Source organism: Hordeum vulgare, chromosome 5H (assembly GCF_904849725.1).
Source record: "Hordeum vulgare subsp. vulgare chromosome 5H, MorexV3_pseudomolecules_assembly, whole genome shotgun sequence".
Lineage (NCBI taxonomy): Eukaryota > Viridiplantae > Streptophyta > Magnoliopsida > Poales > Poaceae > Hordeum > Hordeum vulgare.
The window spans coordinates 467,805,433-467,832,194 of NC_058522.1; positions in this window are offsets into that span (position 1 = coordinate 467,805,433).

Genomic DNA, 26,762 nt, shown 5'->3' on the forward strand with positions numbered 1-26,762 from the left:
TAATAATTTTGGGTGGCATGCTTTCATTATGAACGCAATGACCAAGAGTTCTCAATATCTTCCATGCTACTCATGCTATAGGCGGTTCCCAAACAGAAAAGTAAAGTTTTAACTCCCCCACCACCAATCAATCACACTCCACGGCTAGCCGAATCCTCGGGTACCGTCCATACTAACATCAATCCGGGGGGAGTCTTGTTTTACAGTTATGTTTTCGATTTAAGCATGGAACTGGGCATCCCAAATACCGGCCCCTTTCTCGTGAATGACTGTGAATAAACACATGTCGAGGATAACACTCCTAGCATGGAAGATACCAATAGCCCTCTGTCACCACATGAGTGGTTCGGGCATGCAAAACAGATTTATTTCTTGAAGGTTTAGAGAATGGCACATGCAAATTTACTTGGAACGGCAGGTAGATATCGCAAATAGGTAGGTATGGTGGACTCTCATGGAAAAACTTTTGGGTTTATGGAAGTGGATGCACAAGCAGTATTCCCGCTTAGTACAAGCGAAGGCTAGCAAAAGACTGGGAAGCGACCAACTAAAGAGCGACAATAGTCATCAAGATGCAATGAGTTTGACTAACATTGAATGCAAGCATGAACAAGATATAAATCACAATGAACACGAACATCATAGAGGATTTGTTGATTTTGTTTCAACTACATGCATGAACATGCGCCAAGTCAAGCCACTTGAAACATTCAAAGGAGAATACCATCCTATCATACTACATCATAGTCATCTCAAAATCTATGTTGTCAGCGACCATTATAAGCTCTCAGCTAAATAAGCATGGCATCAGAAACTATGATCTCTAAGTTGTCACTGTAGACATGGTTCTCTCACAACAAAGCTAAATCTGGGTTGACAAGCTAGTCATATTTACAAAAACAAAATAGATAGGGTTCATACCAGCTTTACAGTCTCAGTCACTTCATCATATATCATCATTGTTGCCTTTCATTTGCACGATCGAACGATGAAAACGATAATAAGCGCATTGGACTAAGCTGAATCTGCAGGCAAACACAAAGGAGAAGACAAAGTAATATGGCTCTTTGAAAGCTAAACAGGTAAGCATGTAAGAACCACTAAGCATTGTAACTGTCGTGGTAACGATTCTGACAATAAAAATGGGGTAGGATAACGGAGCATGATATATCAAGATGCACATGGGTGACATGGTGGTTTTAGCGAGTTCGGGCCTCTCACAATGGAGATAACAACCCTACGTCTCGTGCTCCGGAGAGGCTTTGTTTTATCTGTCATGGACATGAGTTACATGGTATAGAGAGAGCCCGAGCTCCAGGGAAAGAATGAGCCCGAAGGAGGAGAAGAAGAAGATGTCTCTAGCTATGTGGAGGGGGTGGCTTATATAGAGTGCGCCACTTCCTCACCTCTTAGGTTACAACATGGGGCATTGATGCCATAATGTCAGCCCACTACAGATGTCTTGCCGACTGTTGGTATTTGCATGACCGAGCGAGTCATACGGCCGAGTGGTTGACTGTCATCCGAGTGGATGGAATGTACTTGTTTGAGTGGATCCGTACCGAGTGGATTAGATGTTGTCACGATCCAGTAGGAATTTCCCTTGTAGTCCTTAAACTAATAATGAGGTGCCCTTGGGTAGGACGTACTGGTCAGACCTATGACCCTACCCTAGGGCTATATCCCTGTCATTAGCCCCCGACTGGATCAGGGTCCGAGTGGTGAAGGTGTCGATGTAAATCTTGTAGCAGCAGACCGAACTTGAACGTCCTTCAGGGCCTTGCAAAATTATGCGTTGATTGAAGTCTTCATCATTCGCCTTGATCGATTCCGCCGAGTAGTACGTCCGAGTGAACTTAAGAATTGAAGTAGATCCGAGTGACCAACAAGATCTTGAGACTCTGACTGACTGCTGGTAGTCGGTTGAAATCTGTTGAATCTGTTGAACTTGGATGTTGTTGGTGGACCTGACCAAGCAGAATGGTTCTTTTTTGTTTTTCTCTTCTAGTGGGGGCACACTAAGTGCACCCACTGGGTGTAGTCCCCGAGCCTCTGTCGGACTAGATGAGTCCGGCAGAGGGTTTAAGTCATCCAATGCTCATCATGTTGAATGTTTGTTGTATCTGCATTATATGATTTCTAGATCAAAGTCAAGTCTCTAAGAGTTGTTTTTAACTTAGGCGATACGGGGTCGCAGCTAAGTTCCCGAGTGTGGAGCGTGTCTGTACTCGGAGTAGTTTTTAACTTAGGCGATACAGAGTCACAGCTAAGCCTCCGAGTGCGGAGCGTGTCCGTACTCGGAGTTGTTTTTACTTAGGCGATACAGAGTCGCAGCTAAGCCTCCGAGTGCGGAGCATGTCCGCACTCAAAGTTGTTCTTAACTTAGGCGATACGGAGTCACAACTAAGTCCTCAAGTGTGGAACATGTCCGCACTCGGAGTTGTTTTTAACTTAGGCGATATGGAGTCGCAGCTAAGTCCCCGAGTGTGGAGCATGTCCGCACTCGGAGTTGTTTTTAACTTAGGCGATATGGAGTCGTAGCTAAGCCCCCGAGTGTGGAGCATGTCCGCACTCGGAGTTGTTTTTAACTTAGGCGATAGAGAGTCGCAGCTAAGTCCCCGAGTGTGGAGCATGTCCGCACTTGGAGTTATTTTTAACTTAGGAGATACAGAGTCGCAGCTAAGCCCCCGAGTGTGGAGCATGTCCGCACTCAGAGTTGTTTTTAACTTAGGCGATACAGAGTCGCAGCTAAGTCCCCGAGTGTGGAGCATGTCCGCACTCGGAGTTGTTTTTAACTTAGGCAATACGGAGTCGCAGCTAAGCCCCCAAGTGTGGAGCATGTCCGCACTCAGAGTTGTTTTTAACTTAGGCGATACAGGGACGCAGCTAAGTTCCCGAGTGTGGAGCGTGTCCGTACTCGAAGTAGTTTTAACTTAGGCGACACGGAGTCGTAGCTAAGTCCCCGAGTGTGGAGCATGTCCACATTCGGAGTAGTTTTGAACTTAGACGATACAGAGTTGCAGCTAAGTCCCCGAGTGTGGAGCATGTCCGCACTCGGAGTAGTTTTGAACTTAGGCGATACGGAGTCGCAGCTAAGTCTCCGAGTGTGGAGCATGTCCGCACTCGGAGTAGTTTTGAACTTAGGCGATACAGAGTCGTAGCTAAGCCCCCGAGTGTGGAGCATGTCCGCACTCAGAGTTGTTTTTTAACTTAGGCGATACAGAGTCGCATCTAAGTTCCCGAGTGTGGAGCGTGTCCGTACTCGAAGTAGTTTTAACTTAGGCGACACGGAGTCGCAGCTAAGCTGAGCGGTGGCGCGCGGGGCAGCCGAATGATACACGAAGTGGCGATGCGCATGGCATCCGAGTGAGGTAGACGATTCTGCTGAGTGGCAACGCGCGGGGCGGCCAAGTGATGTATGTCTAGGAGGCGTCCGACCCACTGACGGCACGCGGGGCGGCCGTGTCCACTACGTCATTGTGGGGGCTTCCGAACACGTGAAAATGCATGAATGATCGTTGCGGAGACTGAGCCTGAGCAACGACGAGGATGGCGCACGGATGCGTCGAGTAACCTGTGTATGAAAAATAGCACAAGCCAACATAAAAGTTTATCAAAGTAATATGATCTTTGCTGAAATAGTTCGTGTAAATTGCACCCATAGACACCCACTAGGTGTGCCACGTGATTGCTGGTTCGGAACCAGCAAGAGTCTAAAAGAGTGAAGGATCCGGCTGAACTCGTTTGAGTACTGGACCCAAACGAAGCGGAAGTGAAGTGTTCCCACATAAAAATAAACAACCGAGTGCAGAGGTACACTCAGTGGCGTGGCCTCCGAGTGAACGTCATGTGCGGCTTCCTCGACACTCGGTAATGTAGAAACGATTATTTAATAGAATGCAATCTGTGAAAAAATGACTTAGCTGCCTGACGACGCGCGGGGCGGTCGAGCGAAGTAGACACATCCGGCTGAGTGGCGACGTGTTGGGCGGTCAAGCGATGAAGACACGTCTAGCTGAGTGGCGACATGCGGGGCGGCCGAGTGACGACGCGTAGAGCAACCAGGTGACGAAGGAGCCTCTAGCCGAGTGACGACACGCGAAGCTGCCGAGTGACGAAGGAGTCTCCAGCCGAGTGAGGATGGCTTGTCTTGCTGACTAGGGATGCGCGAAGCTACCGAGTGCTGATGACGGATCCGAGTGAGGGACGGCGCGCAGGGCGGCCGAGCGCTGACGACGCGTCCGACTGAGTGACAGCATGCAGGGTGGCCGAGTGATGATGACGCGTGTTCGACCGAGCGCCGACGCGCAGAGCGGTCGAGTGATGACGGCGTGTCTAGTAGAGTGACGGCGCACGGAGCGGCCGAGTGAGGATGGAGCGTCCGACTGAGTGACGGCGCGCGGAGCGATCGAGTGACGAAGAAGCATCCGGTCGAGTGACAGTGCCCGGAGCGACCGAGTGAGGAAGGAGCGTCCAGTCGAGTGGTGATGCGCGGAGCTGTCGAGTGATGACGATGCGTCCAGTAGAGCGACGGCGTGCGGGGCAGCCGAGTGATGATGGAGCGTCTGGCCGAGTGACGCCGCGCGGAGCGGTCGAGTGAAGAAGGCGCGCCTCACCGATTGGCGATGTGCGGGGCCGGTCGAGTGATGATGACGCGTACAGTAGAACGATGACGCGCGGGGTTGCCGAGTGATGAAGTCACGTCCGGTTGAGCGATGATGCACGGGGCGATCGAGTGATGAAGTCGCGTCCCGTTGTGTAGCGACGCGCGGTGCTGTAGAGTGCCTGCACATTAGTCATCTGGATGGAAATACCACCAAACTAAACCTGAACGTTTTACTTGTCATGTGGACGTTTTGTTGTCCGAGTGACGAGTCTCTTAGTTATAGGGATAATCTGGTTTCCAGCTAGCCGAGTGACCCTGCAAGTTAGCAAGTATAGCCATTATTCTTTGTGCCGGACAAAAACGACCGTGTATTGATGCTAATTAGCCGGATTAAACGCTCGGTGGTAATATATGCATGCATGTACAAATTAATTGGCGCGGAAGGAGCATGCTTGTTATCGCTACAATAAATAGGTAATTGACGATGGGAATACTCACCAATTAGCCACATAATGAGGCGATTATACCTTAATGAAATGGTCCACCCATGCTTCAAGGAATTGGGAGACCCACGTTAGGCATGCAATTAATGATTGCTGGTGGAGTTGCGTACGGGTGTGCATGGTAGCTCTCCTTCCGTTCCTTTTTTTTGCATGCAGTCAATTAATCAAGGAAGATGCCAAAGTAACAGCATTGAACGGTCATCGGTTGCAGCTTGCAAGCCGAGGCTGATTCCTAAGGCATCGTTGCTGCGTGCCTCGGCCAGGAGGCCTCGCCGGCGACCAGCGCCGGAGGAAGTAGCCCTACGTGCCCGCGTCGCGCGGCGTCGGCGCTTCCACCATGGAGGTCGCCCCCGAGTGGCCGAGAACACGAGGCTAGAGTTGACGACGAGGTAAACGGTGTCGGAAGTCGTGCATGCGGGCTCAACGACCTGGCTGAAGACGATGCCCACGCGGGTGTCGGTGGCGGCCGCGCATCACGATGATGAGACGGGCGGTGCCTATAGTCGTGCGTGGATGCTTAACGACGACGCCGCACACGATGTGCAGTCGGTTGTGCGTCGATGGCCGTTGTGCCCATGTCGATGATGACGACAATGAGACCGACGACGCCGGCAGCCACACGTAACGACGACGGGACGCTGGTGGCCGCCCATGACGACGATGAGGTGAAGGACGCTGGTGGCCGTGCATGACGACGACGAGCCGGACGATGCCAGCGGCCACGCATGACGACCATGAGGCTCACGACGATGAAAAATAACCATATGCATCATGGCTTGATAGACGACAATAAAAAGGGGGTAGGATAACGGAGCATGATCTATCAAGATGCACATGGGTGACACGGTGGTTTTAGCGAGTTCGGGCCTCTCACAGTGGAGATAACAACCCTACGTCTCGTGCTCCGGAGAGGCTTTGTTTTATCTGTCATGGACATGAGTTACATGGTATAGAGAGAGACAGAGCTCCAGGGAAAGAATGAGCCCGAAGGAGGAGAAGAATAAGATGTCTCTAGCTATGTGGAGGGGTGTGGCTTATATAGAGTGCGCCACTTCCTCACCTCTTATGTTACAAGATGGGGCACTGATGCCATAATGTCAGCCCACTACAGATGTCTTGCCGACTGTTGGTATTTGCATGACCGAGTGAGTCATACGGCCGAGTGGTTGACTGTCATCCGAGTGGATGGAATGTACTTGTCTGACTGGATCCATACCGAGTGGATTAGATGTTATCACGATCCAATAGGAATTTCCCTTGTAGTCCTTAAACTAATAATGAGGTGCCCTTGGGTAGGACGTACTGGTCAGACCTATGACCCTACCCTAGGTCTATATCCCCATCAGTAACCAATATCTTCTACCTTGACACAAAGAAAAAGAAAAATATTTACATGGGAAAGCTCCCAACAAGCAAAAGAAGAAAGAAAAATCTTTTTGGGTTTTCTCAAAAGGACACAAAACAAGAAAACAAGAAAACGAAAAGAAACTAGCATGGATAATACAGTGGCAAAGTGTAAACACCGACTAACAAAGTGAAAGCATAAGCATGAATATAAAGTCGGTGAGAACACGTACTCCCCCAAGCTTAGGCTTTTGGCCTAGCTTGGTCTAATCCCATGGATGATCCTCGCGAAACCCAAAGTCATAATGGGTGTTATACGGGAGTGCTGCAGCCACTGCCTGAATAGATGCCTCACGAAGTCGAGAAGCAGTCGCCTCCATCTCATACTCCTCTGCCTCTCCTATGGTTATGTAGTATCTTCGTTTAACCTGAAAGTCAAAGAAAGCAGGAGCAGGAAGGGTAATATGGAAAACACGTTGTCGGTTAAATATCAAGCGGTATAGAAGAGATCCATGATCTCTCTCAAGGAACTGGTAGCGTGTTAGAGCGACACGATCAAGGTAGGCTGTATGGAGAGGAGGGTCTTCTGGACGGATGGATACTCCTAGAAAATTTGCTAAGCGTGTAGCATAAACTCCGCCAAAGAAAGCCCTCTCACTGGCATTTTTATTCAGCCTCCTTGCTATAATAGCTCCCATATTGAAGCTCCTGTCACCTGTTACTGCACTCTTAAGGATACTAAGGTCGGAAGCGCATAGGTGACAATGTGCACCCTTGCCGTTAATGCACCTACCTATGAAGAGAGCAAGGTAGTGCAAGGCAGGGAAATGGATGCTTCCTATGGTGGCTTGCGTGATATCTCTGGTTTCTCCAGCAGTTATACTGGAGACAAAGTCTGTGACAGAAGACTTAGGAGGATCAATAACACTACCTCCATCGGGTATCTTGCAAATCCTATTGAAATCCTCCAGACCCATGGTATAGGATTTATTGTACAGATCAAACAATATGGATGACTCATGGCCAGCTGAAAATTTAAATCTACGCATGAAAGAGGCAGTGAGCATAGTATACTGTTCACATTTATCTGAGAGGAATTCTTCTAACCCGGCATTGCGGACAAGTGCATCAAACTCATCCTTGAAGCCTGCTTCGATCATGAACTCGTCGGAAGGCCATTCACATGGTTGCACCGGTGCGTCCCTGAGTTGAAAAGGTTTGGGCTCCCGAAAGGACAGATGAGGACCCTTCTTACTTGAGGAACCACCATGAAACTTCCTCCTGAACATAATTTCCTTTTGCTGAAATTTTTGAAGTTCAAGAGAAAAGTGAATAAAGACCCACCACACCTTGTAGCAACTACTCCTACTAGTGCCTAGAGAACGTATCACGCGCTAAAACTACTTGGGACCAGCTAAAATCAACTTTTATAGCTCAACAAGAGGGTCACCAAGGTAGCAAAATTCGCGAAGGATAAAGCACTAGAGCAAAAACTAATTGGACCAATGGAGGAGTCAGTTACCAAGGAGTAATTTCCCCAAAACAGTTCGGAGAATGGTGCTTTGAGCAAGGAGATCGAAAATCACAGCCAAATGAGCAAGAACACGGGTTTGAGCTGCGAAACAATTTTTTTTGGAGGTGGAAGAAGAGGCTGAGAGCTGGAATGAGTGGAGGGGGTGCCTGTGGGCTCCACAAGCTTGCACCCCGCCATGAGGGGGTAGGTGGCGGTGGGACGGCTTGTGGCCCACTGGTCAGGCCCCCTCACCAGCTCTCAGGCCCATAAATTTTCAAAAATTCCAGAAAAAATCATACTAAATTTTCAGGACCATCAGAGAACTTTTATTTTCGAGGTATTTTTCTTCGGGACGCTAAAACAGAAAACAGGAAAAACTAAACTAATTCTATCATTTTTCTTCTAAGCAACAGAAAATGAAGACTCAAAACAGGGGTATGTGACTCTCTGATTCATCCGTTTCATGGTCATCGAAAGAAATCCGACAATGGGATTGATCAAGTCCTTATGACAAAACCTTCTCGAATCGCAAGAGAGAACGGAGAATTTTCGAATAGCCACTAAGTCACCTCAATGGGGATATGTATCTCCCCAACAAGCAAATCATACTTCATCTTGACACGAGGAATAGGGCATTCAAAGCTCCCAACGAGAATCGATGAAGTCTTTTCGATAGCATTGATGCAATGTACTGGATATCGCTTCTTCGGAAAGTGCATTGTGTGCTCATTACCGTTGACATGGAAAGTGACATTGCCTTTGTTGCAATCTATAACAGCCCCTGTAGTGTTTAAAAAGGGTCTTCCGAGGATGATAGCCATGGCATCGTCCTCGGGAATATCCAAGATAACAAAGTCTGTTAAGATAGTGGTATTAGCAACCACAACAGGCACATCCTCGCAAACGCCGATAGGGAAAGCAGTTGATTTGTCGGCCATTTGCAAAGAAATTTCAGTGGGTGTCAACTTATTCAACTCAAGTCTACGATAAAGAGAGAGCGGCATAACACTAACACCGGCTCCAAGGTCACATAAGGCAGTTCTTACGTAGTTTCCTTTAATAGAGCAAGGTATAGTGGGCACTCCGGGATCACCAAGTTTCTTAGGAGTTCCACCTTTGAAAGTGTAATTGGCAAGCATGGTGGAGATCTCAAGATCTGGTATCTTCCGTTTATTAGTCACGATATATTTCATGTACTTGGCATACAGAGACATCTTGAGCATATCAGTTAACCACATCTGCAGAAAGACGGGCCTTATCATCTCAACGAAGCGCTCAAAATCCTCATCATCCTTTTTCTTGGATGGCTTAGGAGGAAAGGGCATAGGTCTTTGAACCCATGGCTCTCTTTCTTTACCATGCTTCCTAGTAGTAAAGTTATTCTTGTCGTATCTCTTAGGTTGTGGATTATCATGATTAACCGTAGGTTCAATCTCCACATCCTCATCATGGCTAGGTTGAGCATTATTATGAACATCACTGTCCACATTGTCACCAGGTTCATGTTCATCACCTGATTGTGTTTCTGCATCAGACGCAGAAATATCATTAGGTTCTTCAGGTGTGACAGTATTTGGTGAACTGGCGTGCAGGTTTCTATCATCCTTCTTCTTCTTTTTAGGATGACTAGGTGTATCAGCATTGATTCCTTGAGAATCTTGATCAATTCTCTTAGGATGACCTTCAGGATACAAAGGTTCCCGAGTCATTTTGCCTCCTCTAGTAATGACTCTGACAGAGTTGTCATTTAATTCATTGAGCAAGTCATTCTGAGCTTTAAGTACTTGTTCTACCTGAGTAGTAATCATAGAGGCATGTTTACCCAGAAGCTTCAGAGCATTGACATTTCTGTCTACACAAGCACTTAGATGGCTAAGCATACGAGCACTTTGTTCCAAATGTGTGCTAACATAATCATTGAAACTCTGCTGTTTGGCAACAAAGTTGTCAAATTCATCAAAGCATAGGCTAGTAGGTTTATCAAAAGGAATATCACTCTCATCAAACCTACGCAGAGAATTCACTTCTACTACCTGTATCGGGTTATCGAGACCGTGGATCTCTTCGATAGGTGATAGATTTTTGACATCTTCAGATCTAATGCCTTTCTCTTGCATAGGTTTCTTGGCTTCTTGCATATCTTCGGGACTGAGGAATAGAATACCTCTTTTCTTGGGAGTTGGCTTAGGAGGTGGTTCGGGAATAGTCCAAGCATTATCGTTGATCAAGAGGTTATTCAGTAGGGTCTCAGCTTGTTCTACAGTTCGTTCCCTAAAAACACAACCGGCACAACTATCTAGGTAGTCTCTAGAGGCATCGGTAAGTCCGTTATAGAGGATATTAAGTATCTCGTTCTTCTTGAGAGGGTGATCAGGCAAAGCATTCTGTAGCTGGACGAGCCTCCCCCAAACTTGTGGAAGACTCTCTTCTTGGAGTTGAGCAAAGTTGTATATTTCCTGCAAGGCAGCTTGCTTCTTATGGGCAGGGAAATATTTCTCACAGAAGTAATAAACCATCTCCTAGGGACTACACACACATCCAGGAGCAAGAGAGGTGAACCAGGCTTTAGCATCATCCTTTAGAGAGAAAGGAAACATCTTAAGGATATAGTAGTGGCGGATCTTCTCCTCATTAGTGAAAAGGTTGGCTATTTCGGATAGTTTGGCAAGATGGGCTATGACCGTCTCAGACTCATAACCGTGAAAAGGATCAGATTCGACTAGAGAGATTATCTCAGGGTTGACAGAGAATTCATAATCCTTATCGGTGACAAAGATAGGGGAAGCGGCAAACTTCAGATCATTTTTCATCCTAACTTGAGAACTAATTTCTCAACGTCATAGGCGTCCTTACACGCAAGAAAATCCTCAGCTATCTCTCCCTCCATAACATAACCCTCAGGTATATCAGGCAATTCATATCTAGGAGAGCTAGATCTAACAGGAGCAAAAGCAGGTTCTATCTCAATAGCATCGGCAATTTCAGAAGCATCACGAGTATTGGCAGTAACTCTAGCAATATGAGCATCAAGGAACGCTCCCTGTGGAACATCAGGCAAAGGAGTATCTCTAGCAGTATCAAGCATAGCATCATCAGGTAAAATAGCATCTCTAGCATCATCAGGCAAAGCAGTATCAAGCATATCATCTCTAGCAATATCAAGCATAGTATCAAGCATAGCATCATCACGCATAGTATCAAGCATGGCATCTCTAGCAGTAGTATCAAGCATAGCATCACCCGGCATAGTATCAAGCATAGCATCTCTAGCAGTAGTATCACAAGCATCATCAAGCATAGACGACAAATCAAGATTTCTAGCAGGAGGTGAAGTCGCAAACTTACTCATAACTGAAGGTGAATCAAGTGCAGGGCTAGATGGCAATTCCTTACCTCCCCTCGTAGTTGAGGGCAAAACTCTGGTCTTCGGATCCTTCAGATTCTTCATAGTGATCAGCAGATATAAATCCCAAGTGACTCAGAGAATATAGCAATACCTCCCCGGCAACGGTGCCAGAAAAATGCTGACGTCAGCTGTGCTTCCCTGGCAGTGGCTCCAGAAAAGTGCTGATCCTGCAATCTCTAGTGTTAGCTAGATGAATGCTTATAACAACTAACCTTCTCCAGCAACGGCACCAGAAGAATGCTGCTAGCACTCCCCGGCAATGAAACTGGAAGAATGTTGTTGATGGCCCACCAGCGCGTGGGTTCGCAGTAGTTTTCAAGGGTAGAGTATTCGACCCAAATTTGTAGGTAATCCTTAGGAGGTGAGGGTATACTCCCAAGTATTAGCAGCTGAATGTGTCAGATTGAACCACACCTGAAAGATTAGTATCTGCAAGCACAATAGTGACAGCGAAGTAGTAACAGCGAAGTAGCGGGTATGGGCAGTGTAACGAGCAATAGCAGTGGCAAGGAACAACAGTAGTGACAGCAGTAGCAGGTAGCAACAGTAGCAAGCGACAATAGTAGCAACAGTAGCAGCAGAGCAAGACAAGTAACGGCAGTAGCAACAGTAGTAGCAGCAGAGCAAGACAAGTAACGGCAGTAGCAACAGTAGTAGCAGCAAAGCAAGACAAGTAACAATAGTAGCAACAGTAGGACAAACTCGTAGGCATTGGGTCAGTGATTTGTTTGGATGATATTTATCATGCAACAACTATAACATGGAGAGATATGTGGCTAGCTCCCGTTCGTCAATGTGATGTAGGCATGCATTCTGTGTGTCGTCATACATGCTTAGGGAAAAGAACTTGCATGGCATCTATTGTCCATCCCTCCCGTGGCAGCGGGGTCCAAAAGGAAACTACGGGATATTAAGGTTCTCCTTTTAATAAAGAACCGGACCAAGGCATTAGCACTTGGTGAACACATGAACTCCTCAAACTATGGTCATCACCGGGAGTGGTTCTGGTTATTGTCACTCCGGGGTTGCCGGATCATAACACATAGTAGGTAACTACAACTTGCAAGATCGGATCTAAAACACACATATATTGGTGACAACATAATAATTTCAGATCTGAAATCATGGCACTCGGGCCCTAGTGACAAGCATTAAGCATGGCAAAGTAGTAGCAACATCAATCTCAGAACATAGTGGATACTAGGGATCAATCCCCATCAAAACTAACTCGATTACATGATAGATCTCATCCTATTCATCACCGTCCAGTGAGCCTACGAATAGATTACTCATGAATGACGAAGAGATTCATGGAATTGGAGAGGGAAGAAGGTTGATGATGACGATGGCGATGATTTCCTCTCTCCGGAGCCCAAGACGGACTCCAGATCTGCCCTCCAGATGAAGAACAGGAGGTGGCGGCGCCTCTGTATCGAAAACGCGACGAAAACTTCTCTTTTTATATTTTCTAGGATGAAAAACAACTTATAGAGCTGGAATTGGGGGTGGTAGGTGCGTGTGGGCCCCACAAGCCTGCCCACCGCCACCAGGGGGGATGGTGGCGGAGCAGGGGCTTGTGGCCCATTGGCCCACCCCCTCAGGTGGATTGTGGCGCAGGTATTTTTGATATTTTCCAAAACTGCTCCCCGTAAATTTTCAGGACGTTTGGAGAACTTTGATTTCTGCACAAAAATAACACCAAGGCAATTCTGCTGAAAACAGCGTCAGTCCAGGTTAGTTCAATTCAAATCATGCAAATTATAGTCCAAAACAAGGGCAAAAGAGTTTGGAAAAGTAGAATCATTGGAGACGTATCAATCCTCGGCAGGCTAAGCCTGGGTACGAGGATCTTACATCAGAGTAACCGTCGGTCGCACCACCACCGTCAGTCCGCGGTCCTCCTCCCGAGTTGGGACCGACGAGCTGGAAGAACTGACGCTGCCGCATATTGCGGGAAGTGCTTGGTTCCCATCTGTGCCGCCCCTTCCGGCCCTGCTCTCCTGTGCGCAATGCTGGTCCAGGAGGAGCCAGCCTCGGTTGCGTCGGGGGCCTTGCCGCTTTTTGTCTTCTTGAACTTCTGTCCGGCAAGCATGTCCCTCGCCAAAAGACAGTATCATAGGTTAGAGTAGTCAAAATCATCCATGTAATATGTCTGAGTTTGCCTCAAACAAATGATCAGAATGTTGTTTCCTTTGTGTCCGATCCTTCTTTTTGTATGATACACCCTTTGCATTTTCTGGAAGCTTGCCGACGTGACTGTTCCTGCCGCTAGTGCTTTGAGGAATGAATCCTTAGTAGTTTGTTTGAGGGGTCGTTACCGGCAAGGCTCCTTGCCATACTCAGTGCAACCATTAGATCGTCGACCCCGGCTCGAGGCGAAATAAGGCGTTGCGTAGCCGCTTGGTCTGTTGAACCAGTTCGTAACAGTGTGAAGGCGCTCTGTGGCCATTCAGGTAGTTGAACCAGTTCGAAATAGAGCCAAGGTGCACTAATCCTGACAAGGTTCCATCTGCGCGCAGGTTTCTCAAGCAAAGATTGGGATTTCTAGGAAGGTGACAAACTATCTACTCTGAAGTTTCATCTAGAATGTCTATCACTTATCTGTTGTGCCGCCACACTTCTTCCCGCGGCGTTTAGTTCTTTTGTCGGGGCCTCAGATCCCCGGTAAGAAGGAGGTTACACTCTCCCGGCAACTTCCCCTCCGGCAAGGTTCTTCCGATAGTCCTTGACTATCGTATAGGAAAGGGGTTGTCGGAGTATAACTCCTTTTCTTCTTTTGCCAGGCTCTGCTGGTGGAGCCCCCGAGCGCAACGTCAGCGGCGACGCGACACTTCCAAGGGGGGAAAACGTTTCCGCTGGAGTGCGTGCCTGGGCTTCCGGTCCTGTTGGCGCATCCTCGACGGCTATGCACCACTCCACGGAGGTGATTCAGCCGGAGTATGCGCCGGAGGCCTCGACGAAGCCCCCAGGCACACCCTCGACAACAAGGCACTGTCCTGGAGCGGCGCATCAACCTGATGGCATCAAGCTCGGGGTCTCCGCCTACTTGGCCTGCGCTCGCGCAGCAGCGCGCTTGTGCAGGTGTTAGGAGGCCATATCGAAGTGGAGCGACCACCCCTGTGTTCCGCCTCTGGGAACCGTGGCGGTGCGCTCAACTTCCCAATATCTGGTGTGGAACTTGCTCGAATCCCCAAAAAAGCTCTCAGCAGCCGCGCCCCCCTACCCGGCGCGCCAAAGATGTCGGCGAAATCGACACCTATGGGAAGCTCTAAGAGTCCATTGATCATTCGGCGGAGGGAGAGAGGTGGAGCTAAGAGCGCAGCTAGTGATCAACACCGGCAAGGTCGTTTACCCAGGTTCGGGCCGCTTGACGCATAAAACCCTACTCCTGCTTTGTTTGTATTGGGGGCTTACTACAGGGTTATTTGCTATAGTAATTTAGCTGGTGATTAGGGAGTCTCAAAACCCAAAAGTTTGAAACTCTAGAAAAGTAGACTTGGGCCTCCTTTTATAGGCAAAGGGGTCACCAACAGTGCACTCATGGGTTGCATAGTGAACAGGGTTCACCGCTTATCTTTCTACTGTGGTGTGAGGGGCAGTAAATGCCTTGTCTAGCCCCTGACCTGCATCAAGGTGGCTTCGACACGTGTCCAGGTGTGTTGACACCTGTGCTTTGTGCTGGCGTATGAGGGATGCGCTGGAGCGGTGGCAGTCGGCGACACTGTGGCAGGAGGGACACCTGGCGGGCGAAGAGAGCCTGCCGGCCTGACGTCCTTGTCCACGGCCTCGCCCATCTTCCAAGCAAGGAAGGCTGGTCGGGGTCTTGGACATCTTCCTGGCAAGGAGGGTTTGTCGGGGGCTTGCTAGTCTTCGCGGCAAGGAGGCCCTGCCAGGGCCTTGTGAGTCATCCCGGCGAGGAGACCTCGTCGGGGCCTTGTGAGTCTTCCCGATGAGGAGGGATCGCCGGTGCCTTGTAGCCTGGGTTGGCTCTTCACACCTTTGGAAGGGTGTGGTCTTGGCGAGCCTGGGGTTTCTCTTCCCATTGGTTGTCTTGGTGTGTTGCCGCCAAGTGTGTTGCTGGTGCCGGTGCACAAGTCTGGGGCACGGGAGACCCCAGTCTCTAGTGCACCGACAATGTGCTACTGCCAATGTCTTCATCAGCCTCCTTTTCTTCAGCAGTCATGTCTAGGTTTTAAGGAAGAGGTGTTGAGACTTGAGGAATTTGATCATCTTGAATTTCCTCATCTATTGGAGTGGATGCAGCAGAGCGATTGTCATCCATTTCCTCATCATGTTCTGGAATGATGTGTTCTTGACCAAATGGTACAATCATGTATGATGGTGCAACACCGAGCGCAGTCGCATCCACTTGAGCTAATGATGTAGTGGGCAGAGTCTTCAGGCATTTTGCCTATGAGGAATTTGAAGGAGTTGATGCCTATCTCTTCTTTGCTTCCTTCTTAGCAGCTTTTGTTTTCTTCGCGTCTGTTGCACACGGAACAGTCACTTTCTTCACCTTTGAAGACATTGGTGAAGGAGCATTTTCATCACGCACTGCACGAGCAGTTTCGGGCTTGGGAGATTCTCGAGTATGAATATTCTGTGTAGTTTCATCAGCAGCTGGTTCTTCATCTTCATCAGAATCAGCAAGTTGTACCGTGTAGCTGGGCTGAGGATTGGTTGGTTGCTTTGGGGCTGCAACTCTGCTGTTGTATTCATCAGTTGCTTCAGTTGCGGCCTTGACAAACCTCACTTTAACACCCTTTCGGTCTACATGAAGACTTGTATATTTGTCAGTGAGGGTTTTGAGCTTTGTCTGAGTAGAAACAAGTTTCTCAAGTGTGAGGTTAAGGATGTTTTGCTTCAAGTACTTCTCCTTTTTAACCTTTGCAGCCCGAGCTTGCTTGGCTTGCTGGTCCTTCCCTTATGCTTCATTGATTAATGAAGTAACCATGTGATTGAGTCCATGTGGAAGTTTCAAATCATCAATTGGTGTGTTTGGATCCTCATACCAAAGGTCAATGAAATTCAGCACCAATTTTGGATCCAGTGCGAAGGGAATGTTTTTGCCAGTACTTGTGCAACCCTTTCTTGTTTGTTTCTGATGATGGCTTGAAGAGTTTCATCATCATATTCCTCACTTCCTTCTGATGAGGAAGGGATGTTGACAATATTCTTTGGGCTCGGCCTTGTTCCTCTTCCAGCACTCATCTTTGCCTTCAGTAGGCTAGGTGAAGATTGGAGGGCTGAGCCTGAGGCAGATGGTACTCAGGAATTTGGATTTCCTGTTTGATGTTGCCTGAGGTGTGACTGCACAGGAGTTGAAGACCTTGTTGCAGTTTGGGACTTGGCAGCCGTTTTTGCTTCTTTCTAAGGAATCTGCTCTTTTGACAATGTTGTTGAGGGTTTTTACTTCAGATCTGGTTTCTTCATCAGGACCTTTTTCTGAGGTTGTATTGTAGCAAAAGCCTCAGCAGCAGAGGAGGTGGCAACAACAACTGCAGTAGCAGAATCCGTATTGAACTTTGTGACAACAACATTAGCCTTTTTCTTCATCTTAGACAAATACTTGTCTTTCTCATCAGGATTGTCTTCAATAGTGGCTATGCTGGAGGGATGTGATGTTTGCTGGTCTCCTTGTGGCAATCTTTTGCAAGAAGGTTTGAGGGCAAACTTCTTGGCATACTTTGAAGTGACATATCTCTATTCCTTCCACTCCTTTGGCCATCTGCGTTCAATCCTTTGAAGCCAGATCTTGCGTTTTGCCATGGTTTCTTTTCCATGAATTTATTTATCTTGCATGCAGTACTCAGCATATATCTCCTCTGGGATTTCAAAAGCAGTTTTCTGTTCTAGCTTCTTGCCACCCTTCTATTTTTTGTCTTCCTCCATTTTATTTTACTGAGGTTTTTGCTGAGGAATTTGTATTCTTGAGGAATTTGAGGACACAGGTAATGTTTCTTCAAGAAATGCTGCAAATGAGTTAAGTTGATGAGAACCTAGAGGTTCATCAACTCACATTTTGTACCCGTGAACGAGTATAGGTGCAAAGAATTTGGAGAGGTCATATGCGCTCTCAGTTTTGAGGAAATTTAAAGATGACAAACTTGAGGAATTTGACCAGTGCAGTGTTGAGGAATATGACTAAGCATTCCGATCTTGGGCTCCATAGTTGTGCAGATTCAAAACTTTACACAATTGAGGAATCTCTTGAAGAATTTAGGGGCTTAGTGAAGTTCATCAAGTGTTCTAGACATGGGTATGCACTGCTGAAAGGTTTTTTGAGGAAAAACTGATTTCACGAATCTAAGGAAAATAAATACATCAACAAGGGCCATAAAATAGGATTTTAATTACCCTGTGTGAAGAACACGATGAACTAGGGAAGTAAAAAACAGAAGTTCTTCGGTTCAGATCTTCAGTGCCCTAACTTGGTGACCGGAGACAGCGACGACAGCGGCGGAGGAAGATGATCCACAGTGAGCGTGAGTCCGGCGTCGGCGAGGTCGAGGCAGTGAAGCTGTTCGTCACCGGCGACGAGGATGCTAGCGGCGGCGCTAGGTTTTGAGCTCGAGCGGAGGAGTCGAGAGGAAGAGAAGAGTTTTTGACTGAAGGGAATAAGGGGCTATTTATAGTTCATGTGAAAATGGTCTGAAGCGAAAACTTCGAACAAAACTGCGCTGCCCTTTCATCTCCGCATGACACGTGCTACCCACGATCGAAGCGGTGGAGATCATGGCTATCCTATCGTTAGTAGTGGGTGCAGTTACAGTGGTAACGTTGAATTTTTTTTTGAATTTTCAGGATTTTGTTGCAAAGTCATCAACTGACAAGTACTCAGTGAGGACTTTGAACAAGTGTCAAATAGAACGCAGATGAAGATTTGAGAATAGACTAGGTTGAGCTTAGCATAGAGGGGAGACGGGTTCGATCACATTCACTTAGAAGAAATATCAAATTGAAGACTTAGCAATAAGTGAATGCTGTTGAGGACATTGAAAGCTCATTATATAATATATAGTCAATGAAGATCATCAGAGATTTTATTTGAAGAATATGAAAATTTTGAAGACTTTGAAGATTTTGAGGAATTTGCGAAAGGTCTCAGATTGAAGAATTTCAACTTTGAAGAATTTTCAACTTGAAGAATTTCAAAGTTTCGTGGTGGTGTGACCCACCATATAAGAACGATGATTTCAGGCGCCGCATACAATTGTCGTAGGGCCCTGAGAACCAAATTCGTCTTTGATTTCTTCACACTTAGAGTGATATTCTTCGATGATTGAAGAAAATCATTACTTCGTGTGTTGCACATCTAAGTCATCAATTTTGCATAAGTGTTAGGATGTGTGCATGTTTACAAAACATTTGAAGACTCTAGGATATTTAGCTCACACCACAACTTGCAAAACCTTCTCTCATCCAGGGGCTTTGTGAAGATATCTGCTAGCTGGCCATCAGTCTTCATATGGTCGATGATGATATTGCCCTTGAGTACATGGTGACGAAGAAAATGATGACGAATCTGGATGTGCATGGTCTTCGAGTGTTGTACTGGGTTGTAGGCGATCTTGATTGCACTCTCACTGTCGTAGTAGAGGGGCACATTGTTCATGTTGATGTCGAAATCTCTGAGGGTTTGCTTCATCCATAGCAGTTGAGCACAGCAAGATCCAGCAGCAATGTATTCAGCTTTAGTAGTGGAGAGTGATACACAATTCAACATCTTTGAAGACCAGCGGACTAAGGATCGTCCGAGGAAATGACACGTGCCTGATGTTGACTTGCGATCCACACGGTCACCAGCATAATCAGAATCAGAATATCCAACGAGGCGAAGATTTGAGCACTTGGGGTACCATAATCCTAGTGTTGGTGTGTGAGCTACATATTGAAAAATATGTTTCACAGCCTTATGGTGTGATTCCTTCGGTTTTGCTTGAAAACGTGCACACATGCAAACACTAAGCATAATGTCTCGCCTAGATGCACATAGGTACAGTAAAGAGCCAATCATAGAACGATATACCTGTTGATCGAAATATATGCCATTTTCCTCAGTGTAGAGGTGGCCGTTGGTAGGGATAGGAATCTTGACGCCTTTGCATTCATGCATGCCGAATTTCCTCAGGACATCCTTGAGGTATTTCTCCTGAGATATGAAGATGCCATTGCATTGTTGACGAATTTGCAGACCTAAGAAGAATTTCAGCTCCCCCATCATGGACATTTGATATTCTTCACCCATCACGTAGGCAAATTCATCACTGTAACGTTTGTCAGTACACCCAAAAATAATGTCGTCGACATATATTTGGCAAATGAATAGTTCATTGTCATATGATTTTCTGAAAAGAGTAGGATCAAGTGAACCGGGTTTGAATCCTTTCTTCACGAGGAATTCCTTCAATGTTTCATACCACACCCGAGGGGCTTGATTGAGGCCATAGAGTGCCTTTTTGAGTTTGAAGACTTTGTTAGGATGCTTGAGGTCTTCAAAACCTGGGGGGTTGAGCAATATATACTTCTTCCTCAAGCTTACCAGTGAGGAATGCACTTTTCACATCCATTTGATATACAGTAATATTGTGATGGTTAGCATAAGCAAGTAATATTCGAATTACTCCAAGTCTAGCAACATGTGCAAAGTTTCATCGAAGTCAATTCCTTCAACATGTGCAAAAGTTTCAAAAGTCAAAGCCTTGGGCTACAAGACATGCCTTGTTCCTCACAACTTGACCATCCACATCTTGCTTGTTTCGGCAGATGCACCTGGTCCCGATGATATTGTGTTTGCGAGGATCCAGTCTTTTTACGAGTTCCCATACATCATTTAGCTTGAAGTGAAGAAGTTCATATTGCATGGCTTTAATCCACTCAGGTTCTATGAAGGCTTCAACAACTTTTGAGGGTTCTGTGATAGACACAAAATAAGAATGCCCACAAAAGTTAACTAAATGTGAAGCTTTTGAGCGAGTGAGAGGACCTGGCGCATTGATGTCATCGAGGATTTGTCAAGTTCCACTTCATTTGCAATCCTTGGATGAGCTGGTTGAAGACTTTGGTTGGGTTGAGGAATTTGATCTGTAACATTTTCCTTAGGTGCACCTGCTAGAGTTTCATCAGTGTTGGGGACGACTTCTTCAACAAGGGGTTGTTCCTTAGTAGGAATGATATCTTCAATAGCCTTGTGCTTAATAGCTTCCTCAGGAGTCAATTTATCTGGCACAGGAGGCAGTTGCTCTCTTTGCGAGCCGTTAGTTTCATCAAAACGCACATCTACAGTTTCAACAACCTTGTTGTGATAGGTGTTGAAGACTCTATAGGTGTGCGAGTCTTTTCCGTAACCAAGCATAAAACCCTCATGTGCTTTAGGTACAAACTTTGAGCTATGGTGAGGATCTCTACTCCAGCATCTTGCACCAAAGACTTTGAAATAGCGTACTTTGGGTTTCTTGTCAGTGAGGAGTTCGTATGAGGTTTTCTCGAGGAATTTGTGAAGATATACCCTGTTGATGATATGGCAAGCAGTGTTAATTGCTTCAGGCCAAAAGCGAAGAGGAATCTGATAATCTTCAAGCATAGTTTGTGCCATTTCAACCAGAGTCATGTTCTTCCGTTCAACGACACCATTCTATTGAGGAGTATAAGGAGCAGACAATTCGTGAGTAATACCAAGTTCATCAAGATAATCATCAAGACCAGTATTTTTGAATTATGTCCCATTATCACTCCTGGTGTGTTTGATCTTGACGTCGAACTTTGTTGAGGCCCTTGAATAAAATCGTTTGAAGACTTCCTGCACTACATTTTTGTAAGCAATGATGTGAACCCAAGTATAACGAGAATAGTCATCAACGATGACAAAGCCATATAAAGATGTTGCATTGGTTAGAGTAGCATAATGAGTAGGTCCAAACAGATCCATGTGAAGCAATTCAAACGGACGAGTAGTAGTCATGATAGTCTTCGAGGGGTGTTTGGATCTGGTCATTTTTTCAGACTCACAAGCACCACAGAGATGGTCGTTGAGGAATTTGACAGATTTGATGCCAATGACATGCTTCTTCTTCGCCAGTGTGTGGAAATTCCTCATGCCTGCATGACCAAGTCGTCGATGCCATAGCCTTCCTTCTAAGGTTTTTGCTAGTAAACATGTGGCTGGTTGAGGACCTCTAGAAAAATCAACAATGTACAAGTCTCCTCTCCAAAAGCCTTCGAAGACTTTTGATTCGTCAGATTCCATGATGACTACACATCTATATTTTCCAAAGATGACAATCATATCAAGATCACAAAGCATTGGGACTTACATGAGGTTAAACCCAAGGGATTCGACAAGCATGACTTTGTCGATGTGCCGATCCTTAGAGATAGCCACTTTACCAAGTCCCGATACCTTGCTTTTACCTTTATCAGCGTAAGTGATTTGCTTTAGTGGTGATGGAGTCAGTGGTATATTCATCAATAAGCTTTTATCATCAGTCATGTGATTTGTGCAACCACTGTCAAGAAGCCACTTTGTATTCTTGGGATTGTCATCCTGCAGATGAATTAGTACAGCTTACCATCTCATATGCTTTAGACTTGAAGAATATGACATCAATTTCACGAGACAATAATTTCATCATAAATAGTAAATTTGAGGACGTTTGAAATGTTAGATCATTTCATCATGTTTTAGTTTGCGTCCAATCAAGCAATTTCCTTAGGTCTCCAGCAAATTCTTCAGATGATGACTTTCATCTTGAGACCTGACCCGCAGAAGTGATTAGTTAGTTTTGTTCACCACCCACATATGAAGGGGTGGCAAAGAGTTCATCATCCTACGAGCACCATATGAGAATGGAGGAATTGAAGCTAATGCACTTCTTTTCAGAGAAGGGGGGTTAGAGTACTCAAATGAATAGGCAGAGAAATTCTTTGAGGACTTCTGAACATAATGATTCGAGGAATAATATTCATATTCATGTCCCTTGTAGCTTCCCTGCATATCAAAAGCATTAGTGCGAGTAAGAGCATAATTTTAACCATTGAGGAATTTGATCCTCGTGAAGACTTTGGTCCACCTGAGGAATTTGATCTGGGGTTCTGGTTATTCACTGGTGGTGTCATGGGGACATTCACCTGAAGATTTTCCAAGCAACTTTTGGGGACCCAGATTATCCTCAGGGGAGGTCCATTCCTGCAGTTAGTTCCAACATATCGAGCAAATACTTCACCAGATTGATTTTTGAACAGTTTATAGTTGGAGTCAAATGACTCATCAGAGGAATATGACATTTCACATGCAAAGCATGTTAGAGTGGATGGATCAATGGGAGGGCATTTAGCAGCAACCCATGAGGTTTTGGGTACTGGTCAGGTTTCCAATATGATCCATCAACATTCAATTTCCTCTCGAAGGCAATGCCCTCTTTTCTCGGGTTCTTCTTTAGAATCTGCTTTTTGAGCACATTGCAAAGGGTTTGATGCACTTTGAGACTTCTGTATATGCCTGTCACATACAATTCCTTCAATCTCGCATTTTCGTTAGTAGCATTTGTGGTTTCCTCAAGTGAAGAATTTGATACCACGGGGATAGTTGAAGAATTTGTAGCGATAGACGCATTTGATGATTCGGGGTGAAGAATTAGAAGTTTCACGCTCGATGCATTTCAGACCTGGTGGAATGAATTCTACCTGAGCGGTACTGATCCGTTGAACAAGCAATGCATCATTTTCCATTCGAAGATCATCATGAGACATTCTTAACTTCTCAAGATCAAGCTTCCTTTGAAGAAATGCATAGGAAAGTTTCTCATGATCAGCCAAGAGTGAGCCATAGCGATCTTGAAGACTGTCAAATCTAGATTGAAGACTTTGAACATCTTCAGTGAGGACTTGAATATGATTCATTTCATCATTGAACAGATCATCGCTTTTGTCTACCAGTTTCTGAAGCTTCTCAATAGCACTTTGTTGCTTAGTGGCAATAGTGGCAAGTTTATAGTAACTAGGTTTCGATAATCATCAGGTTGACAGTCACTAGAATCAGAGGAGGAGGTGTGGTTTGGTACCTTTGAACCTTTTGTCATGAACCAATAGGTTGGAGCGAAGTCATCAGCATATTCATCAGTGTTGTTGATGTTTTAATTTTCTTCAAGGTTGAAGATCGACTTGCTGATGATTGTGGTAGCAAGTGCAAGACTAGCCACACCAGATTCTGACTCCACTTCAGAACCTTCCTCTTCCTCACATTCTCGGATTTTTCTTCAGAATCCATTTCCTTGCCAATGAGTGCCCGAACCTTTCTGAAACTGGTTTTCTTGTGCGATGAGGACTTTGAAGATGAGGATTTTGAAGATTTCTTCTTTTTTCTTTGAGTCATCAGAACTTTCGTCCTTGTATTTCTTCTTCCTTGATTCTTTCACCCAGCGAGGACAGTCAGCAATGTAGTGACCAGATTTCTTGCATTTGTGGCACGTACTTTTCTTGTAGTCCTTAGATGAAGATTCTTCTTTCCCCATGTCTTTTTTGAAGATTTTCCGAACCGGCCACGCTTTGTGAAATTCTGGAATTTCCTCACGAGCATTGCAAGTTCCTGTCCTAGTTCTTCAGGGTCACCAAGACTGCAATATGAATCTTCTTCTTCAGATGAGGAAACATCCTTAGTCTTCAGCGCGTGAGGTCTTGAATAACTTGGTCCATACATATATCTCTTTTCTTCTTGTTGGAATTCATGTGTATTGAGTCTCTCAAGTATATTAGCAGGATCAAGCATCTTGTAGTTTCTTCTTTCTTGAATCATCAGAACCATTGTGTCAAATGAAGGATCAAGAGATCGTAGAAGTTTCTTCACAACTTCATGGTCAGTGGTGTCTCTAGCACCTAGAGCTTGCAATTCATTTGAGATGTTAGTGAGGTGATCAAAGGTATCTTGGAAGCTTTCATTGTCATGCCTCTTGAAGTGATTGAAGAGATTGCGAAGAACATCGACATGAGAGTCACGCTGTGTTGAGACTCCCTCATTAACTTTGGACAGCTTACCCCAGATAAGCATAGTTGTGCCCAAAGCACTAAGTCTGCCATACTGACCTTTGCTCAGGTGGCCACAGATGATATTCTTCGCTTGCGAGTCAAGTTGCTTGAACTTCTTCACATCAAGGACAGAGATAGTAGTAGTGATGGAGGGAATACCATGTTCCACAATATACCAGAGATCGTTGTCAATTGCTTGAAGATGCATTTGCATCTTGGTCTTCCAGTAGGGGAAGTCCTTTCCTTTGAAGGTAGGACATTCTGTAGTAACCTTGATCATACTTGCGATCGATGTAACTAAAACTCCACGCAGTTAAACCAAAAATCACAAAGAACAAGGTAGTACCTTGCTGCGATACCAATTGAAAGTGCATTATATCGACTAGAGGGGGGTGAATAGGCGATTTTTACAATTTCATAACTGAGGAAATTTCTAGTGAGGAAAGTCCTCACTCATGAAGTGAGTGCAGCGGAAATAGTAAAACGTGAGAAGTGCAAAAACGTCCACAACAAAGTACTCAGCGTGATTTCAGAGAATCGGTTTGCACAGGTCACAATTACAGGATAACCAGGTGAAGAATAACTCAGGTGAAGAATTTGAGGTGAGGAATTGAGAGAAAGTCTTCAGACAACTTCTTCAAACAGTACATATGAAAATCTTCAAAATGTAATTGCTGAAATGAGAGTGTTGGGGAAATAGAAGCACTAGCTCGATGAAGACAGTTGTTGATGACCCAGTTCCAACTGCTGTGACAGTTGTAAATCTGGGTTGGAGCGGCTTGGTATTGAACCCAAAGGACACATAGTACCTACTGTATTCTCCTTGAGCTAAGGACACACAGTCCTCGTCCAACACTCGTGGTAAGTCTTCAGGGCAGACTTCCAAACCCTCACAAACTCGATCACCCGGCGATCCACAATTGACTGCTGGATGCTCTAGACCATGATGCCTAGCCGTCTAGAGGATACACACTCCTCAAAGGTAACAAATGTCGGTTCCATACATGAATAACTTCTTCGATGATGCTCAATCACTTGGGTTTTGGTTTGGGTTTGGGTGTTTGCGGTATTTCCTCACTTGATAATTTTCACTCAAAGATTCTAAGGAATTTGGGTTGCTCTAAACGACAAGTGTCAGTTTCTCTCGGAGCAGCCAACCAGCTAGTTGCTGTGGGGGCGGCTATTTATAGCCTTGGAGCATCCTGACATGATTTGACATAAATGCCCTTTAATATTACGACCATTGGGTGGATAAGATCTAGGACAGGTGGTGCGCGGCGCGGCAACGGTCGGAATTTTCAATTGTGAAAGTCCTCATGTCTCTCATGTTCCTCACTTTGAGGATTTGGTAGATGTAGGTTTGGGTTGAGCATCATGAGGAAATTCGTTTCATAGTTTTACCTCGCCCCCCTTTAACAGTACAGTGTTCCTATGACTCAAGTATAAAGAAAAAGAAACAGAAAGAGTAAATATTCAAGCTTCAAAGTCTTCAGTGTATTTTCTTTGGGACACACCGAATTCCTCATCTTTAATATCTTCACGAGGAATATCAATTTCTTTGCAATTTCTTCGCGATCAAAGTCTTCAAGGACGGACCAAAGTCTTCACCCGAAAACATACACTTTTAGGGGTCAATATTCGTCGAATAACTCAAACCCCTAAGTGACTTATAGAGACAATGTACACTTACAAACATATCAGTCTCTTAACCTATAAGTCTCCAAACCACCAATATCACTAAGGGGCACTAGGTGCACTTGAATTTTTGCTGATAATCTTCTTCACAGACTGCCTATGCAGTTGAGCACTAGAACCAGCCGCTGCTCATCAAAAGTGCGTGGACGCTTGAGGCCACGGCGAGGGTTCACGTGACGAGTAACCGGAGGAAATCTACCATCACCTAGAACTCACAAGAATACTAACAAGAAAACAATGGTAAAAGAACTGCATAAGTCAAAGAATCAATCAAAAGAGAATAGATTGATGCACAAGAGAAGTTGGGTTCTGATGCCCAAGCAGTAGTACCGCGGGTGCAAGAGCGGTACTTCCGCCATAGCGGTAGTACCGGTCATGCACGGACGATAGTCCCACCCAGATGGCAGAAAACGTCCGCGGCAAGGGGACGACAGTGCCGGAGTCCTAGACCCCAACATTACGGTGACTACCTATTCTATTGCAACTAGTATCCATCACACGCCCCTCTCATGCTACGAAAAAGTGAAATAAACATGTAATCCTCATGCAATGCCCTAGATCAAGATTCAGAAAATAACACCACAAGAAATTGGGGATCGAGGGCGGTACCGGAGTCCTTGGCATGAGGGAGACAGGGGGGGGGGGGGTGATCCCACCAGACGAAAAACTGGTGGG